General features: G+C 52.8%; 1 protein-coding gene across 3 annotated transcripts in view; it reads right to left on the bottom strand.

Annotated features, from left to right (window-relative positions):
• The window catches only part of PPP1R16A (protein phosphatase 1 regulatory subunit 16A), a 58,378-nt gene extending 53,783 nt beyond the window's left edge, over positions 1–4,595 (bottom strand). For 2 of the 3 annotated variants that reach the window (XM_053248516.1, XM_053248519.1), the window contains exon 1: positions 4,440–4,595. The gene's annotated coding sequence lies outside the window, so the exon portion shown is untranslated. Of the gene's footprint in view, positions 1–4,336 lie in introns of all 3 variants that reach the window. The other variant, XM_053248517.1, reaches the window with a different exon arrangement.
• Positions 4,596–5,318: the final 723 nt, after the last annotated feature.

Below are 5,318 nucleotides of genomic sequence, written 5' to 3'. Positions count from 1 at the left end.
AACCCAGAGAACCCAGACTACTTCTCACCTCCATCCCCAGGACCAACAGACCAAGGACTGCCAGGGCTAGAAGGCCAGTCTGACCTGCTCCCAGCAGCAGAGGTGGGAAGAGGCCCTCTCTGACCAGCTCCAACAGATCGCCTTTCTTTCATGCCTTTTACCGGCGGGAGCAGTCTGAGCAGACCAACCGGGCTCTCTCTTTTCCCATCAACAGGTGGACGATTCCCAGCTAAGCAGGGCAAGCTGGGGGCAGCAGCCCAGATCCAGCAATGCCAAATGCACCTGGAAACTTATCGGAAGAACTAGGACGGAGAGGACAGGCCACTGACAATATGAAACATTTACACGGGATGGAGAGAAGCGCTGCAGAAAGCCGCTCAGCTCAACATCCAGCAATGCTACCAAGCTGGGCTTTATATATATATATTATACACACACACACACACACACTTTTCATTAAAAATAAGCCCAAGGCAATTTACAGTAGAGTTAAAATGCACAATTAAAAATACACATATTAAGTTTAAATATAAAAATACTACATCTCTCTTTTAAACGCTCAAAAGCCTGTGATTATTGACAAGGAGGTGGTTTGCTAAGGGGGAGGCCCCTTTCCACCCTGGGGGCAGAAAGGCTGAGGCAACCATTTAAGCCAAAGGCATCAAGGATGCTCTCTAAAGCAAATCAGTCAAAACAGAACTGCTTTTTAAATAAAAATAAAAACTTAAAAATAAATAAAGACATTGCAGTCCTCAGCAGTACTTGGCAAGGGGCAGAAGGAATGGTACAATTTAAGGGACCATCTGAAAACCTTAATCCTGCCCAGTGAAAATGTGGGACCTGCCACTTGGTCAGGCTTGTTCAGACTTAAGAACTGACCACAACTTATGCTCAACCCTGCATGATGCTGCACTAAGGCAGTGGCTGATGGGATCAAGCGTATGAAGGAGGACGAAAGCACAATGCCTAAAATTCTAACATTATAGTGGGGGGGGCGGTGCGGGGGGGGGAGAGACACACACTACCCACTTTATTCTCACCATGCATGCCAGCAAATCTGATGAACAGCAGGTGGGGGTGGGGGGAAGGGATCTTCAAAGGCAGAAGAAATGCTGAGCCATATGTTGTTTCTGAAAATCACTGTGAAATTTAGCACTGAGGTAACTTCTTAGCACAGCCTCCTCCAGGTGATAACAGCAAGGGAGGTGAAGAAATCTAGTCCTAATCTCCAGTGAAATGGAAGGAACTGGTTGCAACATTCCTCAGCACCCCAAGCCCCTGAGCCTAGGTGCTCTGGAAATGCACAAATCCACACATCAGTCACAAACATAACCTGGGATCCTCTGCTCCTCTGTATCTTAATGAGCCAACTGGCTCCACTTCTAAGGGGCAAGGCCACATATAGCTACTGTACTTGGGTTTTGCTTTACCCCCAACCCTGAATGCCCAAGCCTGCCCCACCAGAGGTCCTATGCCAGAGGGCTGTGTCTAAATCAAGTTATGCCCTTCAACTTTCCTTGCAAAACCACAGGTATAATGATCTTCCTGTTCATTAGGGGACAGGTGTACTGCCAAGTTGGAAGCAGAAGCAGCCTGGTTGCCTCACCCTACCAAGATGTGCCAAGGGGATGAGGAACGCAGCAAGAGAGGGAGAAGAATATTAAGGAGGCTCTTCCTTGGAAGTGGCTTATCATATGAACGGGCATGTTGTTGGATCCAGCATCCACTATTAAAAGAGCCCGTGGTCCGTGTCAGAAACCTGGCATTTCCAGCATCAGCACTCAAAAGAGTTACCCAACGAGCAAGAAGCAGACTTTCAGACTCAACTCTTTGTTCTTAGGCTGGGATGAGACCGATACAGCCACTTTACCCTAAGGTGCAGCACCCAGCTAGGAAAAGACTGCGACACACACACACCCTCATGTAGCCCGGAGTAAGTTGTATCATTGCAGTGCAGTGCGTTTAATTGTTGTAAGCTGTTTGGAGAGCTACGCTTGGGTGAAAAAAAAAATAAAATGCAATAAACAGAAGATGCTTTATTTCTTCAAGGGTACAAAACAGCCACAGTGAGAGTCAACTTCCACTTGAAGACAGTGCAGTCTTGCTTTTGACTTACACAAGGTTCCTTAAGCACAGAATTCTGCATAAAGCCAAGAAACTACACTTTCTCTCACTAGCCAAAAAAAAAAAGGGGGGGGGTCAGATAAAACTAATCAGCGCAGCTACTTTTGAATAGTTCACTCTGTAGGACCAGTATGGCAGCACTGCCCACTTCTGCTAACTGGCAAGAGGCAATACCCGTTTGGTTGGATTGTTTTTAATAGCTTTATAGCAAAACAGCTATTAGTGGCTGTTCTTCAAGTGAGCACTCCAGATGCTCCTGTGCCCCATATATGCAGCAGAAACTGGCTAGAGGGGTCTCACAGCCTTCTCACATCAGGGGTTCTCAACCTTGGATCTCCAGGTGTTGTTGGACTACAACTCCCATCTTCCCCAGGCAAAACACAGCCATGGCTTCTTCACCATCTCATCAGCACACCATGAGCCGAGGGTATTTTCTACACCAGGGCGGCAAAACTTCAGCCCTCCTGCAGATGTTGAACTACAACTCTCATAATCCCTGACTAGTGGCTACTATGGCTGGGGGTTATGGGAGTTGTAGTCCAAAACAGAAGGAGGGCCAAAGTGGTGCAACCCTGGTTCACCATCTTCTCATTCCAAACCATTGCTCTGACCCAGCATCAAGACTGGAGCAGGCCAGTCAGACCTCACATGGCCAACCTAAGGCTCTCCAGCTGTTGTTACCAAAATATCGCCGCTTAGCCTGCTCATGCAGTCAGGCTGGCCCTGACCACGCTCATTCCCAAGCAGAAGACACACACAGTCCTCGATCGCCGCAGCAGCCTAATAAAAAGAGCCTAGCCAGACAAGAACATAGAAAGTTGCCTTATACCCAGTCAGCCCGCTGGTCTCTCTCACTCAGTATTGTCTACACTGACTGGCAGCAGCTCCAGTCAAGGTTACAGGCAGGAGTCCCTCCCAGCCCTACCCAGAGATGCCAGGAAGTGAACCTGGGAGCTAAATTATTTAAGCTGTTTGATTTTTAATAGTTTTAACCTTTTAAATCTTAAATTGTTGTAATGTTTTAACCTTTTCATTTGTTGTTTTGATTGTTTTGTTGTGAACCACCTAGAGACTTGCATTTTGGGCGGTATACAAATATGTTAAATAAATAGATAGATAAATGTTCTTCCATCTCTTAGTGCTCACGTGTAGTCTCCCATCCAAATGCAAACCAGGGTGATCCCTGCTTAGCAAAAGGGACGATTCATGCTTGCCCTTGCTTGCTACCACAAGACCAGCTTGCTTCTCCAATGGATCCTTAGAGGGAGGAAACTAGATGCCTCTGAGAAGCCCCACGAGCCGGGGACGAAGGGCTAGGGTGAACCCTCCCTACCGTGCTCCCCAACAACTTATATTCAGCAATGCCCTGCCTCTGGCATCGGCTTTCTTTGCAGCCACCAGCAGGTCTCTCCTCCAGTGTTCTCTCTAAGGCACGCGCATTCGCACATTTTTGTGACATCCGCTCAATTTTAGATCCCGCTCAGGCTGAATCAGGAAGGGCCCCACTCTGAATTCACATGCACGAGCACACTGCCTGGATACTCCCGCCCACAACAAAACTCATTCTGCACAGAGAGAAATAAAATGAGAGAGGACCCTGCTCTCCTCCCCCGTGAATACGTCCACTCCAATTTGAAAACCACCTGAGCCAGGGGCCGTCACCACATCTTATGGCAGTGAGTTCCACAGATCGATTCCAGCCCGTGCGATGAAGGTCCTAGCTGGATCTCCTGCACACCAGCTGCACGGGGTGACCCCCACCTTCTACTCTGGGTGGGGGAGAGGGAGAACCCCCCTCTCGCCCCACAACCCACTTTACATCTAAACCACCCCCCCACTCCTGCCTCTCACCTGATGATGTGGATGCCCCCCAGCCCCCCTTTCCCTGGCCCCCCACCACCGCAGACTCCTCCTGGGCTGGTCCTCTCTCTCTCTCCCTGCCCTACCCAAGAGCCCCAGGGCCAACAGGCCGGCCACTCGCCAGGTGGAGCTGCACCGCTCGTCGTCACCACGCAGCTCTACCCGACACATGGCCAGCCTGCAGACAGCAGGGCTCTCGGGCGGGGGTGGGAAGAGCGGGAGGAGCTGCTCCCTTTGGCCAACCCAGCCCCCTCCTCGTGAGGAGCAGCCACTGCTGCGCCCCCCCCCCCTTTTGCAGGCTGCAGCCCCCCGCCCCCGCCCCCTCCCCCTCCGCCAAGGCCGGGTCACGTACCCCATGGGGCGGCCCACGCGCTCCGCCGGGCGGAAGGGTGGGGGGCGTGGGACCCCTTCCTCCCGGCCGCCGCCGCGGCCTCCCTCCCCCACGGGCCACTCACTCGCTCGCTCCTCCTGCCCTCGCCGGGTCGTCCGGGCCTCCGCTCTGGGCTCGCTCGTCCCACTCGGCCCAGCGTCGCCGCCATGGCAACCGGCCACACTTCCGCCCCGGGCCGGAAGCGGGAGGGCACCCTGCCGCCGCCATCTTGAGCGTGTCCAAAAGAAGGCCGAAAAGCAAAGGCGACTGAGCGCTGCCGGAGTTCCTGCCGGCCTCTATAAAGGACAGCAGCTCGTGCAGGCTAGCCGACGGCCAGTGGGTGGCGCCCATGGGCCTATCTTGGCCTGCTACCCCATGGGGGGGTTCGCATCCGGTGGTACTCCAGATGGTGATGGACTACAACTCCCATCATCCCTAGCTGCCGTTTATTGTTGCTGGGGGTGATGAGAGTTGTAGTTCATCAACAGCTGGAGTACCACCGGTTGAGACTGGCAACCACTGAGAGGAGGGGGGGTGGGGGAAGGTGGCTGCCTGGGGGGTAGGAGCGCCTGACCCAGGCCAGCCTGGAGCAAGTGAAGCCATATGGCAGCCTCCTGCCGCGGCTTAAAATCAATACCTCTGGGCATGCACAGAGTTCCTGAGTGCCCGCGCCTGAGAAGCTACATTCAGCGCCTCCTCCAAACACCAGGCTACGGGCTGCAAGCAGAGGGAAAGATGGAGACCACGGAGAGGACCAGGGGGAGCTGCGGCTGCAGGAATCAGGCAGGCATTCCGCATATGGCCCTTGAGAAGCGGGGGGGACGGGACACAGGTGACCCCAGTTTTGACACTTTTCATCCAGTGTTTTGATGGACAGAGCCGGACTGGCCAACCTAAGGCTCTCCAGCTGTTGTTGGACTACAGCTCCCATCATCAATAAATGGCAGCTGGGGGGTGATGGGAG

The sequence above is a fragment of the Hemicordylus capensis genome, chromosome 4 (assembly GCF_027244095.1).
Source record: "Hemicordylus capensis ecotype Gifberg chromosome 4, rHemCap1.1.pri, whole genome shotgun sequence".
Taxonomy (NCBI): Eukaryota; Metazoa; Chordata; class Lepidosauria; order Squamata; family Cordylidae; genus Hemicordylus; species Hemicordylus capensis.
This window is presented reverse-complemented; position numbering and strand designations above follow the sequence as displayed.